The sequence below is a fragment of the Peromyscus eremicus genome, chromosome 3, assembly GCF_949786415.1.
Source record: "Peromyscus eremicus chromosome 3, PerEre_H2_v1, whole genome shotgun sequence".
NCBI classification, from domain to species: domain Eukaryota; kingdom Metazoa; phylum Chordata; class Mammalia; order Rodentia; family Cricetidae; genus Peromyscus; species Peromyscus eremicus.
In genome coordinates, this window is record NC_081418.1 from 74,774,623 (window position 1) to 74,799,897 (window position 25,275).

Here is a 25,275-nt window from a genome sequence, read left to right on the forward strand (position 1 = left end):
GTCAATTTCTTTCTCCAGTGGCTAACTTTGCCACAAATGAAAGCAAACTCCATTTGGAAATACTTCAATGTCTATGCTTTCATTTATCTATCTATCTATCTATCTATCTATCTATCTATCTATCTATCTATCTATCTATCTATCTGTCTGTCTATTGAAGTCAATTGGTGCTGCCAGGAGCAGCCATGTCTCACTGTTATGAAAAGTCTTATGTTATTGAAACATTTTAAATGCCATACTCTGTAGGTCTCTGGAGTGTTTAAAGACCATCTATCTATTTAAAATATCTCTCTGTTTCATCTTGAAAACATACGTAACATGACTATATGTTTGATTATTATAGACTATTAGTCTATCTTTCTTTATTATCCTTAATAGCTTTCAAGGACTAGAACTTTATATTTTAAAATGAGCTATAAAGGAAAAATACCTTAAACAAGAATAGAAACATACATACAGTATAACAAAAATAACCTTAAATTTATATTAATATACAAAAATATCTTAAATAAGAGTAGAAACATATATACAGTATAATGAAAATAATGTTAAATTCATATCGATATACAAAGATCCATACCAATGTAAACTATTTGAGATTAGTAGTTGCTTTTTTAGTTTGGATGTAGATTCAATAATCTAACCTTTTATCCTGTCATTTCTATATACCCCTTTTTCCTTTCAGAATAAGATCCCCAAATATAATCTTTGCTTAGTTTCCTCCCTGACCAGGACTAATAACAACTTGTAACCACTCCTCTTAAATGATGACAAACATCCACTGAGTGACAAAAACCACCCACCCCACCTACTGAGAATGTGGACATTGTGTTCTTAAACCTACTTTCTGATGTCTGGGGATAATGGCATCTTTAGGAGACCCTGAAAGATTGACATAAAGATCAAGTCCTGTGAGAGCTAGCTGTTGTCCAGGCTCAGTGTGATAGGAAAGCGCAAGATTTATCTAAAGTTCCATTTGGAATAGTCTATGATACTGGGCCATCTTATCTAACTACCTTGAGATGGTCCAAAGCAGTTTGTAGTTCAAAGCTGATCTTTGGATGATGTTTGTCAGCTTATTGGCATTACCACAATACAGGTGGAGTTGTCAGTGTGGGGACCCATCATCCATTTGAAGATTTCAAAGGTCAATTTTGGGAATGGTCATGTTTCACTGCAGAAAGCTTAAACATTTTAAATGCCATATGCATCAGATCTCAGAGAGGTTAAAGGACCACAATCTATTAAATATATCCAAGGTACACAAGCTTAATTCCATACTACCTTCTACAGTCTCATGCCCAAAATCATGATCAGGAAGCTAGATAAAGCAGGATTCTAGAATTAGTAAGTACTCCATATGACAATTAATATCATGACAAAAAGTTTATTGTTACATCTGCACCTGTGTCTGCCAAACCCTCAATTTCAATGTCATTTACATATATTTTTGGCTTTGGTTTCTGATTAACTATAGCAGTTTGCCAAAGTGCTTTTTTTCTGGTCTCTTCTGAAAGTTTTGTTGTATCTATAGAAGTTTTTCTGTCTTGGTCACATCTCGGGCAGTGTGGTTTTTAGCAACATGTATTAATTTTAATTTCTCTGTAGGTAAGTTTCTCCAATGATAGCAGGGGATGATTAAGCCAAACTTATTCCAATGGCAAAGGGTTATCTTGCCTGTCCCTTGTTGATTTGCATTCATTAGTCCACTGCTGGCCTTTGCCACACTTTCTGCATATTGGTCTGGTGCCTTCTGTTTGGATTATCTCTAGGATAAACATTGTTTCTAGAAACATGTTGCCTATAATCCCTTTTAAAATGTCCTCATTTACCACCATTAAAATATCTGACATTTTGATTTTTCTTACAATTTCTAGAAATTAACTTTCCTGCCAAAGAGCATCATAACTGTGAGACGCAATATCAGCCATATTTCTTTTTCTTTCTTTCTTTTTCTTTTGTATTTCGAGACAGGGTTTCTCTGTGTAGCTTTGCGCCTTTCCTGGATCTCACTCTGTAGACCAGGCTGGCCTGTAACTCACAAAGATCCACCTGGCTCTGCCTCCCGAGTGCTGCGATTAAAGATGTGTGCCACCACCGCCCTGCAATCAGCCATATTTCTAATCCATTCATTTGTTGGTGTTAACCTTGCCTTTAAGGTCTAATCACCTTTTTGCATTTTATGTTAGCATTTTTTGTTTGTTTGTTTGTTTGTCGAGACAGGGTTTCTCTGTGTAGTTTTGATGCCTTTCCTGGATCTCACTCTGTAGACCAGGCTAGCCTCGAACTCACAGAGATCCACCTGTCTCTGCCTCCTGAATGCTGGGATTAAAGGCGTGTGCCACCACTGCCTGGCTTGTGTTCGCATTTTCAAAAGCCAACATTCAATTAATATTTGTTTAACTTCTGGATCTAATATCATTCTATTTACAGTTGAAATCAATATTTGTAAAAAAAAATCAGTGAAGGCTTCTTTTGGGCCTTGTATAATTTTAGTAAATGACTCAGTCATTTTTCTTAATTCTTCAACTCTGTCCCAAGCACTTATAGCTGCTATATGACATAGCTCCAAGGTGTGACCATCAAATCTAAACTTTCTTTGCAGATCAGCATACTAGCCTTCACTGAGAAACTGATCTTGGGAAATTTCTATACTTTAAGCCCTACATCATTGTTCTATGAACCTAGCTTCCTCTTTTCACCATGTTTTCTATTGTAATTGAAGTCCATCTTCCAATATTGCTACAGTAAAATCTTTCCAGGCTTGTGAGATAATTTTGTTCTGAATTGCCCATGAATTTAACATTTGTTTCTCACAAGGTGAATGCATATATTATGGAATGACTACTTCTTTAAATCTCTTCAAATCTAAAACTTCTACAGGATTAGAGTCAACTTCTACATAGCATTGGATGTGTCTATTATCTGGTGATTATTCTTGTATAATAACTGGATAAGCTAAGGTTGGATTTCTAATAACCTTAGGCTGTTCCTCTTCAATTTCATAATAAAATGGTGTGGTAACTTCTGCTTTAAATTCCTCTGTCTGTATATAAATGATTTTCTTATTTTCATTATTATATCTTTCTAAGGCTTATATCATATCAGTCTTAATTGTTTCTGAAGTTTGCATTTTATCAATAGTAAGGTTTTCCAAGGCTTTTATCTTATGAGTCAAATTTTTAGAATTTGAACAGTTACCAAACAATTTTTAAGGATAAAATATGAATCACCAAACTGATAATATTATGATCAACATTATCTCAGTCCCAGCTAAGTGGTTTATTCCTTTATTTATTTTTTCCACTTGTAAGCCATCCATATTAGCACTAAACAGAATCCTAACTCCCTGCATTGTGATATTTTCAATTCTTAACGTGGGAAAGATTTTTCCTTTTTTTTGTTTTGAAACCTAATATGCCCTTTAAGAATTCCCTGGTGTCTCAACAGACCTGTTGATGCTGACTGTGTAGGTGGAGCTGTGTATGATTAATCAGCTGCAATGATGATGTTCTACTGTGCTGGCGGGGTGGGCAGGTATGGTGGAGTGTCCTGAGCCATGCTAATTGCACACATGGGCTGGAGGCCACTGTAGTTGCTCACACACCATTCAAGAAGAGAATGTGAGCTGTAGGAGAAACCTGTGCACCTGGAACACAGCATAGGAGGGGACCAAGCTGCTTGCTGTGAGCAGTGGAGGGTGGCTGCCCAGGGAGTACAAAGAAACTGTGGCTGGCTGTCATTGCAGTGGTGGTGGCTCCACAGCTTTGGTATGATCTGAGGACACACACTGAATGCCAGATATTGCATCTTCTTTTGTTGTTTTATTAGAAAGTAAAACTTGGAAGTTAAATATTGGGGAATAAACCTGAGAGATGCACTGAGCTATCAAGGGGTGATTACCTCACACTCTTCTCTCTGCTTTCCCTGATTGAACAGGCCTTATATCTCCTTAGGCTCTTCCTTTTCCACATATGTGTTCCTCTATCTTCTTCTGAGTCTTTGAGAAAACTCTATGATCCACTCCACCTACCTGAAAGTAGATTCTGCCATCCAAACCAGGGTCTGACTCCATTGGCAGTCTCAGAGTAACAACACAAACAAATCTCCCAGAACAGAGATGCATTATTCTTCACTTCCCTCAATGTGTAGTTCTGACTTGTCTGCAGGGGTATGTGAACTCTTGTCCCTCTGTGTTATGAACTTGCAGAGTCAGGCCTGAGATTGTATCCATCATTAACTAGGAACTGTGTAGATCTTTATAAAATTATTTATTTATTTTATGTGTGCCCATGTTTTTCTTATGTATATGTGTATGTACCGTGTGCATAACTGGTCTCCTTAAGGTCAGGAGAGGGAGTCAGATCCCCTGGAGGTTGTGAACCACCATGTGGGTCCTGGGAATTTAACTCAGGTCCTTTGGAAAAACTTCTAGGCCCCTAACTGCTTGTCCATCTCTGCTGCCCCAATATAGATTCTTAATTCAAGTAGGAAGTAGAGAACCTGTTGTGTCTCTATTTTTAATGACCTCAAAATCTGAAATTTATTATACACTAGATAATGTCTTAACTCTTCTTTCCAGTTGTGTTAAACTCTGCAGCAAAGAATAGTATTCTACTGTAACTTTATAGATCTGGGCATTAAAAGGCATTAAATTTTAATTATAAAGTAAGTATTTTGTAAAATAGTTCTTTATTATGTATGGATATTTATTGATTTTTCTACTTTGCTCATTTCTGATATTCAAGTTCTTATATCCTTGTAGTGTACAACATATGGATCCATGAGCAACTTTAATAAAGTGTTCTATTTTTATAAAGGATGTGCTCCAAAGTGTTCCCTCTGTGTCTGATGAATAATCATGCAAATCACAAGCCAATTTCCATAGTGGTAATTAATGACAACATTGTCATTCCTCTCACATTCCTTCCTATTCTCAACATATGGCAGCTTAATGAATCACTTGTCTCTATTAGAATGATGCATCTGCCTAAACCAGAGGTACTCCAGTGGGAGAACATGTCTTTGTCACTTTGGAGCATTTATAGAGAAAATGTTATACATAGACCAACCTCTAATGAAGTAATGAAGTACATGGTAGGAGACCCACTTGTTTTCCTTATATTTCCTATTCATAAACCTATCTGGTTTCTAAGTCTATCAACTTTGAACTTACTATAATTTTATTGTAACATATTTCATATTTTAAAAATACAAATTAGGGTCAGTGAGATGATTCAGCATGCTTATGCCAAATCTGAGAACCTGAGTTTGATCCTTGGGATCTACATGATAGAATGGAAGAATTAACTCTCCAATATTGTCTTCTAACCTCCACATATGCACAGTTGAGTATAAGTACCCACATATATACATATATTTGCACACATTCAATAAATAAATAAATGTAAAAAAAAGTACAAATATAAATCAGATTTCTATTTTGCTTGTAAGAGTTGTTATTATATTATGCATAAAAGCATTGAGTTTTATATAAATAGCAAATGTAGATTAAACTTGTGCTTGCCTCTGTGTGACTTTTTGTTATAAAGTGGGGAGAGTAGGATAGTCTGATCATTAAACAAAATAATAATGCACATAAAACAATTGACACACACACAGCTCAAATATGATCAAGAGCAATCATTCAATAAAGTACTAAGCATCGTTGTATTTACTTATTATTCTTATTTTAGGAAAGAGTGTCTTTTCATTTATCTAATCATCTTTCATCATCTCCCTTTTGACTTTACTGTCCAACTCTGACCTGTCTTTAGAGAAACACTCATTATCTGGGTCACCTCAACTGGACTTAACAATCATGCAGTTCTGACAACGTGTTTCACTGATTATCCCCATAAATACCCATGAGATCCTCATAATTGAACAAGAGTTTTAAAGATCCCATCTCTTGAACTGAATAATTTATTTAAGAGTCTTACCCTTTTGGACTGGTGTTCTCTGATTGCTGTGAGTTATTCTGTATATCTGTGTTCTCCGATTGCTGTGAGTTATTCTGTATATCTGTGTAAGAACAATGAACAGATCACAGCTATGATAAGCTACAACATGAGAGATGTCACTCACAACTTCTCCTTTTGAAAGGAATACTTCCATTTGAAATCTCACCCTGTTCTCAGTAAGAATACAAGCTACTAGAGACAAACAGCATGCCTAGTTAAACTTGAGTTTCATATAAAAAAATGATTCATTTCTTAACACAGCTGTGCCCCACATATTACATGACTTACTGTTTGTCTGAAATTTAATCTTAACTAGTTATCCTTGTGTTTTTATTTGTGAAGTCTTGCATTTCTGCTGAGAAGGCGAGCAGAAGGACTACAAATCTAAAGACTGGTGAGGCATTAGTCTGATTGCCCATCTTAGAGATGGTCATGCTACCCTAGTCTCCTTTTGGTACACAGTATTTTCCTAAACTTCATCAACTGGGTAATTGCTCTTAGTGAAGAAAAGGCTACTTGTGCTCATTCACACTGTGGTTAGAGTCAACCTATGAATGTGGAAAAGGAATGTTGTTTTCTGTCATGTTAGTCAAGCTCAACTGATAGCACAGTCAAAGGCCCAATTCAAGCCTGTCCAGGGGTCCTAAACCCAGCCCTACTTTCTTATCTCCTTACTCCTGTCTGGGTTCAATTTCTCCATTGATTTCTCAGGCTTCATTTGCAGCTCCACCTGGAGAGAGCTAGTAGGATCAGATTAACACATCAAACACTGAAATTACTCCACATTTGCACCCCAGGAAATGGTTTGCTCTGGTACTTAGCATGGACTTCTGACTATAATTTAGTTGTCAATTTCATTTCTCCCCTCAGACTTAATGACTGTATAACACAAACCTCAACTTTGGGAAAAAAAAAAACTTGGTTCAGTGCCTATTTCTATAAACGGAAAACGGCTCCTATTCACTTAACAGGACCCATTGGGACACCTATGTTGTAAATATCCAGACATCTATGTCCACAAGACATCCTTGCTTGCCTTCTAACCTGAAAGAGCTGAGAAAGGTACTGTAAGTGTTAACTGAGGCAGCTACGGAGTGCAAATGGGTCATCCTAAACTACTGACAGAATGCTCAGCTGGGAGAAATACTAGTGCCCACAATAACAGTGGGCCAACTGCGGACAATCTTTCTCCTAAAAGTCTACCTAGAGGGAAAAAACACATTTCCAATTAAGGAAACCCTCTTGGAAATGTCTACACTGTGTGTTTCACCGGAAACCAGACAATAGTTTTAGCCTATCTCTTGGGCACGATGTCCATGGAGACTGCAACAAAAGTGAAGAATTAAATGACTGGAACTGCATCTACAAAATCACATTAATAGCTGAAGCCTCAGAGTCATAGTGTATGGGGGGTGATGTTCTTAAATAACACAGAGATATATACACACAAAAAACTTGTTATTTTTATTGAGAGTACATTATTAAAGAAACTATGATAAAGTGCGTCATGGGCTGTTCAAAGTTAGGTACTATAAAAAGAAAAGCTGACGTCCATGTGACTCATGTTGTCTTAGATAAAGTGAAGGGTAGAAATTGCAGTGTAGTCAAGATGTATGTGACATTTGTAAATATTTGCACACCAAAGCCCAACATAACATGCACCTAAACCTGTGAGGGACACACTGTAGCCCATACACATATGGCAGCAATTTGCCTAAGTGATGTATGCAGTTCATAGAACATTTTTCTATAAAGTAGGGGTGGCAAACAGGATGGAGAACTGTCTTTTAAATAAAGCTTTAATGAAAAAACAGCTCCTTTGTTTTTGCATTGTTAGTGGTTCATCGCTCAAAACACAATACACTTGATGGTCTCAACAAAGACTAAGTCTTAGAAATCCAAGAAAACTCCCAAGCATGGCCCTTTATAAAAAATAAAGTTTAAAGTCTCAATTATGTTAAAAATCATAATTATAATTTCTTTTTTTTTTTAATTTTTATTTTGCAATACAATTCAGTTCTACATATCAGCCACAGATTCCCTTGTTCTCCCCCCTCCCCCCCTCACCTTCCCCCCAGCCCGCACCCCATTCCAATCTCCTCCAGGGCAAAGCCTTCCCCACAGACTGAGATCAACCTGGTGGACTCAGTCCAGGTAGGTCCAGTCCCCTCCTCCCAGGCCGAGCCAAGGGACCCAGCATAGGCCCCAGGTTTCAAACAGCCGACTCATGCCGTGAGCACAGGACCCGGTGCCACTGCCTGGATGCCTCCCAAACAGATCAGGCCAATCAACTGTCTCACCCACTCAGAGGGCCTGATCCAGTTGGTGACCCCTCAGCCATTGGTTCATATTTCATGTGTTTCCGTTTGTTTGGCTATTTGTCTCTGTGCTTTATCCGACCTTGGTCTCAACAATTCTCGCTCATATAAACCCTCCTCATTCTCACTAATTGGACTCCCAGAGATCCACCTGGGGCCTAGTCATGGATCTCTGCATCCAGATCCCTCAGTAGTTGGATGAGGTTTCTAGCACGACAATTAGGGTGTTTGGCCATCCCATCACCAGGGTAGGTCAGTTCGGACTGTCTCTCGACCATTGCCAGCAGTCTGTTGTGGGGGTATCTTTGTGGATTTCTGGGGGCCTCTCTAGCACTTTGTTTCTTCCTATTCTCATGTGGTCTTCATTTACCATAGTCTCCTATTCCTTGTTCTCCCTCTCTGTTGTTGATCCAGCTGGGATCTCCCACTCACCCAAGCTCTCTTTCCCTTGACCCTCGCCCTTCACTACCCCCACTCATGTCCAGGCTGTTCATGTAGATCTCATTCCATTTCTCTGTCGTTGGGCGATCCCTGTGTCTTTCTTGGGGTCCTGTTTTCCAGGTAGCCTGCCTGGTGATGTGAGTAGCAGTCCAGTCATCCTTGTTCCACATCTAGTATCCTGTTATGAGTGAGTACATACCATGTTTGTCTTTCTGAGTCTGGGATACCTCACTCAGGATGAAGAGAAAGTAGGAAGTAGTCTTGAACGCATTGGCATAGGAGACCACTTTCTAAATAGAACACCAGTAGCACAGACACTGAGAGAAACAATCAATCAATGGGACCTCTTGAAACTGAGAAGCTTTTGTAGGGCAAAGGATACAGTCAACAAAGCAAAGCGACAGCCTACGGAATGGGAAAAGATCTTCACCAATCCCACATCTGACAGAGGACTGATATCCAGAATATATAAGGAACTCAAGAAATTAGACATCAAAATGCCCAACAGTCCAATTAAGAAATGGGCTATAGAACTAAACAGAGAATTCTCAACAGAGGAAACTCAAATGGCTGAAAGACATTTAAGGAATTGCTCAACATCCCTAATCATCAGGGGAATGCAAATCAAAACAACTCTGAGATACCACCTTACGCCTGTCAGAATGGCTAAGATCAAAAACACTGAAGACACCTTATGCTGGAGAGGATGTGGAGCTAGGGGAACTCTCCTCCACTGCTGGTGGGAATGCAAGCTTGTACAACCACTTTGGAAATCAATATGGCGATTTCTTAGAAAATTGGGAATCCATCTCCCCCAAGATCCAGCTATACCACTCTTGGGCAAATTATAATTTCTAAACATAAAATTTCATTTTATTTTTCATTGTTGGTACAAGAAGATGAACATGTGCCAGCTATGGGGTAAGAGCCATAACATTTGCAGTGATAAATATATGAGAAGCCAAATTTTCTTTTCTTTATAGTTTCTTTTTTCTGAATTTATTTCTGCACTTAGTTTTTATTGTTTCTCTTCTGTCTTCTGTCATATATTTCTGACTTATTTTTATCTTATTTCTGTTTTTCCAGATATGTTAATATAGTAGTAATTTTGCACTTTTTCCAGAGATGATCTATTCATCTGAATCTATGTGAACACTGTTGAAACTGTTTTCCCTACCTCTAATGAACTAAAATTACAGATTCTATGAATAAGTTGTTGGATAGGGTTCTGACACTCATTTGATGTTCTATCCTATGAAAGCAGGCACAATTCCCTGTGGTTCATATTTCTCTTTCTGCTTCTTCCTACTCCAACTTGCACTCTGCTCCCCACCTCTCTCTCTCTCTCTCTCTCTCTCTCTCTCTCTCTCTCTCACACACACACACACACACACACACACACACACACACACACACTTATGACCTTGCCCCACCCAGAACACCCAGAATCTTGTATGGAGCCCAGACTAGTCTTCAACTCATGAGTCTTCTGCCTCAGCTTCCTCGGTGCCAGAATCTGTCTCTCCTTTTTCCTGCCATCTTTCCTTCCTTCCTCCCCTCCCCACTTCTTTTTTATTCATCGGGATAGTTTGTACTTCAGGTGTGAAAATTGTTATTGCATTATACTATAGCCTTCACAGATTCAGAGGTAAGAGTCCATTCTGCTTACTTTATTATTCTCAGTGTCTTCTGCGTAGTAAGTCTTCTAAGAATAGCTTTGAATTACTTGAGTGGATGACAGGTGGTAAATGAAATATTCTAATAATTTGATTGACAATGTTATCTGGAAGTTCAGAGAAGAAAGAAGACTAAGTAAGGTTTTCTTTTTATTTTATTTTATTATTTTATAATTAATTTAATTTTACATATCAGCCACAGATTCCCCTGTTCTCCCTCCTCCCATCACCCAACATTCCCCCCAATCCACCTCCCCTTTTATTATTTTTTTTAAAGAAAGGTTTATAAAACTCTTGAACTCAGAAATTTTAATTGGTCATGTTTCTTAGGTCAGATATTGTTTTAAGCATTGGAAAGTCAAGTTAAAATTAAACCACACACATTCCTGATGCTAGAGATTATTACACTGCAGGATGTCCATGAAATGTGTAAGCAGTTATGATTAGACATCTCGAGGGAGAGAACATAATAAAGTAGATGACATTTGAAGAGAATTTTGAAGAGCCAATAGAGATTTAATGGAGAGATTAGGTATTCAGAGTTGTGGGACTGACAAAACCAGGAAGTATGGACAAAACCACTAAGTGTGCTGTTCTGGAATGAGTGATTCTACCATAAGAACTCAGTAGGAAGAGGGTGGGGGTATAACAACTTCAGCCTGTAAAACCAAGTGTCAATCAGCTTAGCAGGATAGAAAGCACGGGCTGTTCCACAGGTTATTCAGGGATTATAACACATTCAGTAGATATACCCCTGTGGAGTATAACTGGTGGGGCTGGTGAGATGGCGTAGTGAGTAAATGGACTTGCTATGCAAGTCTGGAAAAATGAGTTCAATCCCCAACACCAATGTAAAATGAAAAGAGCATAACAACTCTACAAAATTGTTCTCTGACTTCCACATACAAACTATCATGGCACGCAGGAAACCCCTGGGGAGGCTGTGAGAAGAGCTACAGCAAAAGACTTCACTTATCTGGTTGTTGTGGAAGAGAGGAAGTCTGAGAATAAACTTGGAGTTTTGAGTATTATTGTACAGTCTTCATGGATTGCATGATTTCAATTCATGGTCACTTTCCAAATACAGAGTAAGATAAAACCTGGTCAGATTGCAAGATAACAGAGTACCCATTTGATTAGGAAAAATATAGATAAATGTTTCAAGCCCAGAGGGACAAAGGTTGTTATATTAGCATGCATTCAGATGTAGAAGTTAACCATTGTGGAGCAAATTAGAATCTGGTTACATATTGTATGCTGTATGTAAAGTGAATTACGATTCCCTTTCAGAATTAGAATGCACACTACTGAGAGATAAAATGAAAAGGAAGCCTCTTTGATGGAGTGTCTAACATTTGAGTTAACCCTTCCCAAGAGCAGAAAATTAGCTTCTGAAGTACTATAATATCACTATTCCTAGTTGTTGTGAGTTTATAGAATAGAAATCTTCGTGAACTACAGTTATTTTTGTTTCCATGCATGTTAAATCAAGCAAATTAGTTCAGTGGTTTTTCCAATGAGTTGATAAAATGTCTATCATCATGTATATCAAAGTACTTAGTGCCTGCCTCAGCAGCATGTATCTTAAACTAGGAACAGTGCAGGGAAGATTTTGCATGGATCTTCTACAAAGACGACATTGAAATCTATGAAGCATTACACAGAAAAAAGACACATAGTCACAAGTGGGGTGGTTTGTACAAATATAAAACACATCCCCAAAGGTTCTACTCAAAGAAATGTTCTCCCTACAATGACCAGATAAATTGAAATTTATTTAAATCTATTTAAATCACAAGTTGGATTTTATTTCATTAATAAATTATGTAATAGAATTAGGTAGCAATTTGAATTTAAAGTTCATTTCTTTTTCTTAATAATTTTTTCAGATTTATTTATTTTATGTGTATGAGTATTTTGCCTGCATAAACTTTCATGCACCATGTGTGTACTTGGTGCTTGTGGAAGTCAGAAGAGGGCATCATAGGGTCAACTAGAATGCAAGTTATGAATGGATATGAGCTCCACTGAGGGTGCTGGGAACTGAATCCCTGTCCTCTCCAAGTACAGCAAGTGCTCTTAACTACTAAACCATCTCTCCAGCCCCTAAATCTATTTTCTTCAATCACCAAATGAGCATTATTACGGCTGGAGAGATGAGTTCTACACACTTGCTATTCTTGCGGTGGACCTAGGCTCAGTTCTCAGCACCCACAGGGTGGATCTTCAACTTTAACTAGATCTTTATCAATTTCTGGGGAATAATGTTGAGTTTCTCATTAAAAAAAATGATGTAGGTTGTTTTCTGTTTAGTTTCCACAAGCTGGGTGGAGTATTTCCAGGGTCTTTTGCCTCCACATGGACTATACTCACATACTAATCTCAGTCAGAAGGTTTAAGCTATAGTATAAATGTATGGAATGAGTATTTAGATTTAATTTTTTTTTTTTTTTGCAATTTCAAACCTGAGTTTTGGATAAATCATGACTCTCTCTCTCTCTTTTTTTTTTTTTTTTTTTTTTTTTTGGTAAACTCAGATGTCATTTATTTATTTATTTATTTTTATTTTGCAATACAATTCAGTTCTACATATCAGCCACGGATTCCCTTGTTTTCCCCCCTCCAGCCCCCTTCACCTTCCCCCCAGCCCACCCCCCATTCCCACCTTCTCCAGGGCAAAGCCTACCCCAAGGACTGAGATCAACCTGGTAGACTCAGTCCAGGCAGGTCCAGTCCCCTCCTCCCAGACTGAGCCAAGTGTCCCTGCATAAGCCCCAGGTTTCAAACAGCCAACTCGTGCAATGAGTACAGGACCTGGTCCCACTGCCTGGATGCCTCCCAAACAGATCAAGCCAATCAACTGTCTCACCCATTCAGAGGGCCTGATCCAGTTGGGGAACCCTCAGCCATTGGTTCATAGTTCATGTGTTTCCATTAGTTTGGCTATTTGTCCCTGGGCTTTATCCAACCTTGGTCTCAACAATTCTCGTTCATATAAACCCTCCTCTTTCTCGCTAATTGGACTCCCAGAGCTCCACCCGAGGCCTAGCCATGGATCTCTGCATCCAGATCCCTCAGTCGTTGGATGGGGTTTCTAGCACGACAATTAGGGTGTTTGGCCATCCTATCACCAGAGTAGGTCAGTTCGGGCTGTCTCTCGACCATTGCCAGCATAAATCATGATTCTTACTTATAGTGTATGATTAGTAATTAGAAGTGACCTGGAGAAAACATGTGTCTCTTTCTGTTTTTATACATGAAAATTATCACTTCAGGGATTGTTTTCTTTGAGACAAAGTATTTTAAAAGCTTAAATTATAGGATCTATAAAATGTTTACTAATTACATCCCTTTTATGAGAAAGGGACAAACAATAATGATGATATAATGAAGATATTGCACAGCAAGAATTTGCCATGTTCATGGTGACGTCATACTCTAATTTCAAAGATAATTTTACTTCTCACATCAGAATTGGCCAATGCTTGGAAAGGTTATGTTTGTAAAATAAACATAACACACTACAGAAACAACCAGTTTCCAGATGATCTGTTTACACTTCTCATTGATTTTTCAAAACCTCACTTCCTGGTTTTGTTACACATGGCACTGGAAATAAAAAAACAGAATTTGAATGAAGGAGCCCAGACTACTGTGTTGTAAATGCACTTCCTCTCTACTCCTCCCTTTCATTGGGGGAAACGCTTTGCTTCTTTTGCCTCTAGGGGAGGCAGTGAGGACCATTCATGCCTTGGTGTGGGATGCTTTTTCAAACAAAATGGAAGCAGATAAAAGGACAGGTTTCATGGGATTAGCATGTGTGCCATGTTTAACTGGAGAAAAGATTATTTTTTTAGGTGAGATAGCATGGTTTATGCTCATTGGTGATGACTATACACTAATTTAGGCTATAATTTTGATAAACTCTCCAGGGAGATAGGAAGTGAACATTAACATTTCATTCACTCCAAAGAAACATTTGTGACACTCTCATGAGAAACACGGTGCTTTTGACTTAGTACTTTGTTACATTTGAGTAATGAATAAGAGGAAAGAAAGACAATTGGTTAGAAGACCTACCCTACTTACTTACTTTGGTAAACTGTTATTTTGAAAAAAAAATATTAAATCTTTGAGAATTTCATGCAGTGTATTTTGATCATATTTACATCCATCCTTCAATTCCTCCTTCCTGACACCAAATTCTGTCTGTCTCCTTATTTTTAAAATTGAGTCCAATTTATGCTGTACATGTACTCTTGGATTTGTAGCCATTGACTTGAGGCAGTGGTTGTCATACCAGAGGCTATATCCTTAAATTAAACTGGCTTTCCCTCTCCTAGCATTTACCAATAGCTCTTTAGCTAGGCATAGAACTCTTCTAGTTGGTATTTTGTCTGGCTTGAGCTTGCACAAGTTTTATGCATGTTGACACAACTGCAATTAGTTCACACATTCAAATGCCCTGTTGGGTAGAGAAATCATTGTATTCTTCAAGTCATCTACCATCTCTAGCTTGTACAACCTTTCTGCCTTCCATTCTCTTCAGCAATGACCCCTAAGCCTTGGTTGTAGGGATATAATACATATGTTCCATTTAGGACTAAGCATTGTTATAGTCTCTAATTCTCTGTATTCTGACCAGTTGTGGGGCTCTGGGTTAATTGCCAGGTAGTGCTTATAGGAAACTTCTCTGATGCGGGCTGAGTGATGCATGAATCTATGGGTATAGTGATAAGTCACTAGGATCAATTTCATATTGTATCCATTTAGCAGAGTGATAGCGTTGCATTGGAATTTTGATGGGGATTGTATTGAATCCATATATTTCATTTGGCTGGCAGTCTGTTTTTCCAATATTAATCCTAATAACTGATAAGCATGGGAGGTCTTCCCATCTTCTGAATCTTTCTTGAGTTCTGTATTCAAGTCTTAAAGTTTTTATTACACAAGTCTTTCACTTCCATAGAGGATGATTTTCATCTCCACCTCTTTAAATTTATTCCAACATTACTTTTGAGGCTTTTGTGAATACAATTGTTTCCCTGATTTCTTTCTATGTCTTTCTTTTTTTTATTAAGAAATTTTTATTCATTTTACATATCAATCATAAATGTCCCTCTTCCCTCCTCCTGGCCCTCCAGCCTGCCCACCAATAACCCACTCCCCATTCCCTCCTACAAGAAGGTAAGGCCTCCCATGGGGAGTCAACAGAGCCTGGCACATTCAGTAGAGGTAGGTCCAAGCCTCTCCCCCTGCCTCAAGGCTGTGTGAGTTGTCCTACCAAAGGTAGTGGGATCCAAAAAGCCAGCTCATACACCAGGGATGGATCCTAATCCTATTTCCATGTGTCCCCTTAAGCAGATCAAGCTGCACAACTGTCTTTCTTATGCAGAGGGCCTAGTCCAGACCCATGGAGGCTCCATAAGTGTTGGTCTAAATTTTATGAGTTTGGTTTGGTTCTCTCTGTAGGTTTTCTATCATGATCTTGATGCCCCTTGCTTATAGAATCCCTCTTCTCTCTCTTCAACTGGACTCCTCAAGCTTGGCCTGGTGTTTGGCTGTGGATCTCTGCATCTGCTTCCATCAGTTACTGGAGAAAGGCTCTATGATGACAGGATATTCGCCAATCTGATTACTGGTGTAAGCCAGTTCAGGCACCCTCTCCACTGTTGCTAGTAGTATAAGCTGGGGTCATCCTTGTGAATTCCTGTGAAATTCCCTATCACCCTGTTTCTCTCTATCCCCATGAAGTCTCCCTCTATCATGGCATCTTTTTCATTGTTCTCCCACCCAACCCCTGTTCCAGCTCAACCATCCCATTCCCTTACGTTCTCATCCCCCATCCCCTACCTTCCATTGTCCCCAATCCCCAGTTTACTCATGGAGATCTCATCTACTTCCCCTTCGCAGGGCAATCCATGCCTCCCTCTTTGGATCCTCCTTGTTAGCTAGCTTCTCTGGAACTGTGGGTTGTAGTCTGGTTATCCTTTGCTTTACATCTAGTATCCACTTAACTCACTTTTTCTATGTTTTTCAGTATCATGTAGAAAGGCTACTGATTTTTCTGTGTCAATTTTATGTCTTGCAACATTGCTGAATGTGTTTACTACTTGTAGGAGTTTTCTAGTGAAATCTATCTTTTACATATAGATTCATATTATCTGCAAATAAAGTTACTTTTTACAATCCCTTTATTGCCTTACGTTTCTTATTACTCTTGCTAATATTTCAAGCACCAATTTGAATAGGAGTAGAGCATATGGACATGCTTGTCTTGTTTTGATTTTAGTGGACATGCTTTGTGTCCCATAGTTTTCCAGTATTTTGTGTGTTCATTTTCATCCCATTCTAGAAATTTAAAATTTTCCTTGTTGATTTCTCCCTCACCTGATTTTTAATACAATAATGTGTTGTTTTGGTTTCATGAGTTTGTATACACTCTGTTTTCTTCTACTATTGTTGACACTGAGCTTTAATCTATGGTGATCAAACAGAAATCAGGATGTGATTTCAGTTTTCCTAAATTTGTTGAGAACTAATTTGTATCCTAATAGGTAGCTGATTTTAAGAAATTTTTGTGGGGTGCTTAAGAAGAAAGTATATCCTTTAATGTTTGGGTGGAATATTCTGTAGATATCTGCTATATCTATTTGGTTTATGTCATTTAACTTAAGATAAACTGCTGCATTTATAATATTAGAGTAGAGGGTAGGATACACAAATTGGTAGAGTTTTCAGGAAGTGTCTGTGAAGTTTCATTTGAGTTTATGAAATGGTACTTTACTTAAATATGGTATAAATCCAAGAAGCCAACTTTTAATATGCTCCAGCTGAGAAGACAGATCTTTATTCAGATTTTTACATAAAATACTATTATAAAAAAATGATATGTTTTCTCAGCATTCTTGAACAATATATGAAGATTTAAATCGAGTTTTGGTCAGTATTATAGACCTGAAATGCCAGCTATTCTAGTGGCTGAGACAGAAGGATCATAAATTCAAGGACACCTAGACAATTTAGTGAGTCTGTCACAGATTTATTTATTTATTTTAAAGATTATTTGTTTTTGTTTCACGTGTGAGTGTGTCTTGCCTGTATGCATATGTGTGCCACTGGACCCCCGACTCTTCGTAGGTATCTCTGCAGTCTAAAATTTGTTTCTCTGAACTGCTTGCTCAAATGTCTCAAGCTTTGTATTCCTCAAAAGGCTGCCTGACACTTTCCCATGTTCTTTCAAGTTTCAACATCCCCTCCAAATTGAAACATTTGCTTCAGGAGAGGAGGGGATACTCAGGAACCTCAAGAAGCAAAAAAAAAAAAAAAAAAATCTGGGAAATGGTCACATGTGGATGAGAACAACAACATCAAAACCTTGAAGGACCCTTGAAGATCCTATCAGCAGTATAAAAAGGAAGTAAATAGTTGTTGAGGGCGGTGGCTCTGTGCAGCCAACTGCAGGAAGAGCGATGTACAGAGAGTTTCGAGGTGTAGAGTGGTGTTTCTGGCAATGCAGGTGCTTTAGAGTTATCCCTGTTCCTTGTAAGTAGCCCCTCATCAATACTTCTGTTAGTAACCCCCATAAAAAACTCATTGGTTCACCAAATTGGACATCAGTGTAATCTTTAATCTGTCTACCATGGGCTCTCTTTCCCAGGTGTGTAGACATGTGTGCTGCATCTCCAACAGAAGTCTTCTGCACAGCTTACTGTTATCATGCTCCTCCATGTCACTGTTTTTCCTCCCCTGGGCACTCTTACTCATTTTCTGTCTCTTTTTCCTCTTTCACTATTATTCATGATTCACAAAGAAAAGGATTTGGATTCGATTGCTGCTTTTATTGTTGTGAAATTGTATACCTTGAAGACTTATCACGATATAGATGGCAAATACTTTTTTTGTTCAGTGATTCTGTGTTTATTTCATGACAGTGTGAGAAAGTGCTTCTGGCCACTATAGCATGGACTACATCCTTCCAGTGAAATGGGCTACATCTGAGAGAAGGCACAAATCATTGCCTCCTGCCTGATGTATGCCTAAAGCAAGAGCTAAATAAAACCTAGTTTCTGTAGACAGAGTAGATAAAATCACCTTTATACTGAGGGACAGTTGAAAGGAAGAATACTCTTCTACCCTGTGGACAATCAGTCACCTAATGCTGACACCCAAATGGCACCGATGTATCTGCAGAGCTCTGGGCTATGGCTGATAGAGTGGGTTGAGGAGAGCAGATAAAGAAAGAAACAAAGCTGTACTATGCATAAGTATCGGTAGCAGGTACGCATCAAAAATGTTTTTATTTTCATTTTAGGGTCAGGGTCCAGTTTTGAAGGTGAAATGATGATGTGAGAAAGACAAATAAGGAGGCAAAGGTTAAAAGTTAATAATAAAAAGAAAAACAGAGATGTCAGGCCGAACAAGGGTGCAAGGAGATGGGAGGAAAAAAATTTAAGGACAAGCAGGTAGAGAACAGCAACTTGTCACTGTTGGAAGAATCATTATGACTGGTCCACCTCGAGGATAAACAGGTTATGAGAAAATAAAAGAATCAGTGCTCGCTTGAAAGACTGGAAGAGACTCTCCAAAACCAGCTTGTGCTCAAGTTGGTGTTGGCAGACCTCTAGTGGCAGAAATGAAAATCCAGCAATCTAATTTGCCAATGGCTGAGGACAAATTTGAATTTAGATGGCGACAGCAAATTTATATGACAAGGAAAATATCTCACACAAATATAATTGTAAAAAGGCCCTGCAAGACTCAATCATTGTTGGGCTCTCCATTTCTTATCAGAAAGATTTAGTGTCCTATGTATTCTGAACTCATTTCTGTAATGTAGCAATTTGAGTGGCCTGTGGAAGTGAAATCAGTGATATTTTAATTGTTGTGGAATAGAGTATTTGTTTAACTATGTAAAAATATGTTGCATTTGTTTATGCTGCATTTGTTTAGTATGTAAAGATGTGTTGTATTTGTTTACACTGTATTTGTTTAGCTATGTAAAGATGTGTTGCTGTTTTACCTTGCCTCCTTAAGGTGCCTGATTGGTCTACTATAAAGTTGAACAGCTAACAGCTAGGCAGAGGAGGGATAGACAGGGCTGCTGGACAGAGAGAAAAAGGGAGCCAGCCAGCCAGTCAGCTGGGGGCCAGATAGATAGACACAGAGGGAGCAGGAAAGCAGAATGGACAGTATGTAGATAAGGTAAATGAGACTCAGGGCATCACACCGATTGATAGAAATGGGTGAATTTAAATAAAAATAAAAGCTGGCTAGGAACAAACCTAAGCTAAGACCAAGCATTCATAATTAATAATAAGACTCCATGTCCTGATTTGGGGGCTGGTGGTCCAAGAAAGCCTGATACATTTAATGAAGTTTAAAACTTGAGGAAACTCATTCAGGAGGGGAGTGCTGACTTACTTTGGAATTTTGTGGTACAAGCTACATAAGATAAAATAGCTATTCATTTTCAAATTCAGAAAAGGGGAAGGAGATAATTATAACCAGAAGAGGCTTCTAGCAGCCTCAAATATGATGTAAATGGTACGTTTGGAAAATGACAGCAAGGTTTTCAAATGTTAAGTAAAGCTAACAGTGATAAAAAGAAAGCTAACAGGTTACTGTAATCCTAAAGATTGATAAGGTACTCATTGTAAGCTCCTGAGAGCTTGATTTGTTGATGCAAACTATGATTCTTTAACAGAAACCAAGCTAAGTTTATCCCAAAGTTTTCACTACCAAGTGTAATGCCTGACACCTAGTTTATATTAGTTAAATCACATGCTGTCTTCTTTTTGTGAACCGGTGAGATATTATAGAGATTTTTAAATAGCTACTTCAAATCTATTATAACACTTGTAAAATTATCAATAATATATGGTTTCTCCTATACTTTGGAGGGAATAAAAGACCTTTTATGAATAAGCTTGTTATAGGAAGTGCTAGGAGCCAAATAGTTCATATATCCATAAATGATCTCAAGCTGGACAATCAAAGGATTTCTAGTTGTTAGATAAAAGTTAGCACCCCTAAGGAACTTGTGAACCAGTTGTCATTCCCAAAGAAATCATTTCCCTTGCCTCTGGAAGAAGGGATATGGGACTCTCCACTGACATGTACCTGTGGTTGCATACCAAGGCCTATGCTGGCCTTCAGGCTCCCTCAGTTTCATTCACAAGTATCTGTTATACTTCAGAGACCCCATGTGAGCCTCCTGGCTCTTCTCACCTCAGGTTCTGCTCTCTTTCTACCCCTGCCCTCAGCTACTCTTGCTATTTTCACTATTCCCTCTCTTGCTATATCCACTCTTCTCTCCCACTCTCTCACTTCTCTTACAGACAGTTCTGGCTATGTACAGTCCACTTTCTTATCTCCTTGCTCTAGGCTCTTCCACATACCTCAGGACATTTTTATCTCTCTTGTTCACAATAAAAGCCTTCCCTCTAGTGGGGAACCCATTCCAGTGGTTTCTTTACTATACCCCCTCACGTGCAGAGAGATAGCACACCATGCAAGCATGAAGAGAACTGAGTTGGAATCCCCGGCATTCACATAAAAGTAAGGCAAGGCCACATGTGCCTATACCCCCAGTGCTGGAGGGAAAGATAGGTAGATCCTGAGAGCCTGTAGGCCAACTAACTTAGCTAAAGGAGTAAGCTTGAGAGGTTCAGCAAGAGACTCTATCTCAAGGGAATAAGATGGAACACAATAAATACACCCCAGGACCTCCTTTGGTCTCCTCATGTACACACACCCTATTTTTATATCTTGCATTGTTGTTAAAATTTCTAGCAAAGGGGAGAATTACTCGATGTCTAACCCTCTTCTAAGGTTCAAGTGACAACTACAGTCTATTCTGCTAAAGTTTACTTTGGTGTAGGTGTGTCCATGTGGAGGTTAGAGGCCAACTTGCTGAACTTGGTTCTGGATTTTGGGTACCAAATTCATGTCATCAGGCTTGAAGCCAAAAACCCTTACATGCTGAGCCATCTCACCAGCTCTATTTCTCCCTTTTCTTAAATGCTGGGATGTAGTCTCCAAACAGGATCTCAGAACAATATATCACTTCCTCAGGAATCAGATTCCAACATCAAAGTGTGCTTGGAGTCAGTCCTTCCAAAGTCTTTGGGGAAGCCATCATCCCCCATCCTCAGCTTCTGTCTGTATGTGGCCAGTGAGTCTTGGTGTCCTTGGCTTGTAGAAGCATCATTCCTGCTCCTGTGATGCTGTGTCCTACAGCATTGGCAGAGTGAGTCTTCCTTAGTACCAATTATTCCTTTATAAGGTCCTGTAATGCCAGGTTGAGATCTATTCAACTCTAGTCTGATGCCAAGTTTAAAAATTCCATTTCCTAAAGGTCACCTTGAGAGGCCCTAAGTGAGGAAACAAACATAGACATTTAGTAGGGGTCAGGGTTCACATGGCTACAATTATTTTCTCCCAATTCTCCATGACTTTGTTTGAAAGAATGCCTAGATAGCCAAGTATGGTGGCTCACTCACACCTGTCCTCACAGCACTCAGGAGGTGGAGGAGGATCAGGAGTTCAAGGCCAGTCTTGGCAACATAGTGACTTTGGGGTCAGCCTGGGCTACTTGAGACCCTGTCTCATAAGTAGAAAGAAGAGGAGGGCAGAAGAAAATGTTGGGAAAGAAAAAGACAAGACATATTGCTGTGGGATGTATGGCAAATGTGTTGCTGATTAATCAATAAAACACTGATTGGCCGTTGGCTAGGCAGGAAGTATAGGCGGGGCAAGGAGGAGAATAAAGCTGGGAAGTGGAAGGCTGAGTCAGAGAGACACTGCCAGCCGCCATGATGAGAAACAGCTTGTGAAGATGCCGGTAAGCCACGAGCCATGTGGCAAAGTATAGATTAAAGGAAATGGATTAATTTAAGCTGTAAGAACAGTTAGCAAGAAGCCTGCCACAGCCATACAGTTTGAAAGCAATATAAGTCTCTGTGTTTACTTGGTCGGGTCTGAGTGGCTGTGGGATTGGCAGGTGAGAGAGATTTGCCCTGACTGTGGGCCAGGCAGGAAAACTTAAGCTACAACATATGACAGGGAGGCAGAGGAGACCCTGTTCTTTGAACCTTCAGATAGCACTTGGTTTTTGGAGGGACCAGTCACAGGTCTAGGGCAATGCCCAAACCAGTGGATCTGAGTCAAATGTAACCATCATCCAACATCCTCCTTAGGACTTCATCAGGAAGCCATCAGTGAGACCTGGACATGAGCTACGGCTGGTTGCCTGGTGTCTCAGGTCCAGCCACCTGCAGTTCTGAAGCCAGCATTGCAGCAGTTGGAAATGGAGTCCAGCTGATGAAAGCTGAGAGTCATCATGGCCAGGCTGTGCACAGGGTCAGCTTGCCACCATCGAGTTAATAAATTTGCAGTTGCATGGCCAGCTTCACCACCACCTTTACCAGATTCTCTACCACTCTCTGTACATCCTTCCAGCTGTGTGTGGACTCTTTGGTGGCCTGGTACAGTTCATCCAAAATCTCACTGCTGGTGTTGTTGATGAACATGACCACCATGGCCTTGAAGGTGAGGACCTTCTACTGGCCCTACAAAGCCTGAATCTACATGCTGTAGGTGTCCATGAGCCCTGCTCTGTGGGATCTGTCTGGGTGACAATTCATTATAGATACCTGTATGGGGCTGGGGCCTCTGGGCAAGCCGAGTACCACTGCAGGAATCTTGCTGGTCTAGGAAGTTATATACACCCCCACCCATGTATTGTAACTTGCCTTTATTTATGACGTTCTGTGAAACTACAAAACTCCATGAAACTACTTCTAGAACATAGAATTTGGGGTAAACTAAATCTATATTCCTGGTCCACAGGGACTCAGAATAAACACTGTTATTATCTTTAAGATGAGAGTTGTGTTTTTTGCATAGACATTGGGAAGTGGTGACATCCATGATGAAGAGTGAAAGAAGAACAAATGTTCTCAATTTGTGGGTTACAACCCCTCTGGAGTCGCATACCAGATATTCTGCATATCAGATATTTACATTTGCATTAGCAATAGCAAAATTACAGTTATGAAGTAGCAACAAAATAATTTTATGGTTGAGGCTCACAATAATATGAGGAACTGTATTGAAGGGTCGCAGCATTAGAAAAGTTGAGAACCACTGGAGAAGGAAATGAAGGAAGAAAAACATTAAGAGTTAATAAGTAAGATGTCAGTTTTTCTCCCTTGAATTATCCCTTTTTATCTTTTGAGTAGTTCTGGGTCATTTGAATCTACAGAACACAATCTTCAAATGAAAATGTGCTGAAAGCCATTGTAACAAAGCAGGTAACTAGTGAAGGGATAATTCAAATGGACAGTTATGTGAGCAGGGACCCACTTCACTTCCTTTGCAGATTCATTTAAAAGTACAGCATTCATCCTAACTTATTTAAAAGAGGCAAGACTATTCAGTTGTTGAAGCAGCTAACTTAGTTGAATTGTATTCCAAACCCGGAGTTGCATAACATGTACCTCATGTCCATAGTTAACTTTGCCATGATTATATGCATTTTAAGCTTAATTTTTAAATGTTATTTTTATTTTTAATTATGTATGTGTATTTCTGTATAGATATGTGTATGTGAATGCCAGGTGGTTTAGAGGCCAGAGTAACAAGATTTTCTAGAGCTAAAGTTACAGATATTCATGAAATGACAAAGAAGGGTGATGGGAACTGAATCCAGGTCTTCTGCAAGAGCAATAAGCACTCTAAATCATTGAACCACCTCTACAGCCCTGTTTCATTTTTAAAAGTGGAATTATTATATGCCCAGCAGAACATACACATACATACACACTTTCTCTCTTATGGTGATATTTTATTTTGTACTAAAATGTTATTTGTATGTTAATAAATAAAGTTGCCCTGGGGGTCAGAGCTATTAGCAAGCCATAGGAAAGCTGGGCGGTGGTGGTTTACACCTTTAATCCCAGCACTTGGTAGGCAGAGCTAGGTACATCTCTGTATGTTCAGGGATACAGCCAGCATTGGAGACACATGCCTTTAATCTCAATATCAACCATAGAAGACCTGGAGGTCTGTACAGACAGGCAGTGACGAGGCAGTCATGTGGTTGGGTTTACAACCAATGAGAAGGCAGAACCAAAAGTCTTTATAAAGACTTTAACACAGGAAGTAGCTCTCTTTTGGAGAGGTAGGACCACCACAGGAGGAAGGGTAAGGTTTTAGCTCTTAGCTCTGACCTCTTGGCTTTCTTCTTTGCATTGGTTCTGTGTTTCTTATTTAATAAGATGCTTGGTTACATCTACATTTGGCGCCCAACGTGACAAGAATCCATTAAAAACCACTTGGCTTGGTTTGGCGGCAGGTCCGGTTTCCGGCCTGAGCGCCCGGCCCGGCTCCCTAGCTCGGGCCCAGGTCTGACTGACCTGCAGCTGGAGCTACTTGCTTAAAGCCGGTGCTACAAACAACTCAGGCCTGCCCTGCCGAACAGGGCCCCTGCCTGTAAAGCTAACACATGTGGTCGGGGCTTAAGGAAGCCAGAGCCCAGGCTTGACTCACCTCAAGCGGGAAAAACGTGGCTGGATTTAAGCTTTTAGTCAGAACTTGTGGCTATGCTTTCTTGATCTCTCTCTCTCTCTCTCTCTCTCTCTCTCTCTCTCTCTCTCTCTCTCTCTCTCTGGATTCACACCTCGGACACCAGGTGGCTGTTTTGAAATTCCCTCAGATTTCTACTGTTCTATGCAGACTTGGTAAGTCAATTAAGATATCTATTTAAAAGAGAATTTTTTTTTCTACATTAAAAGAAAGGGCTTTATGTGTACATTGGAAGAAAATTGGGCTTTGTTTGAAATTTTAGGCACTCTGACAATGGAATAACTATAT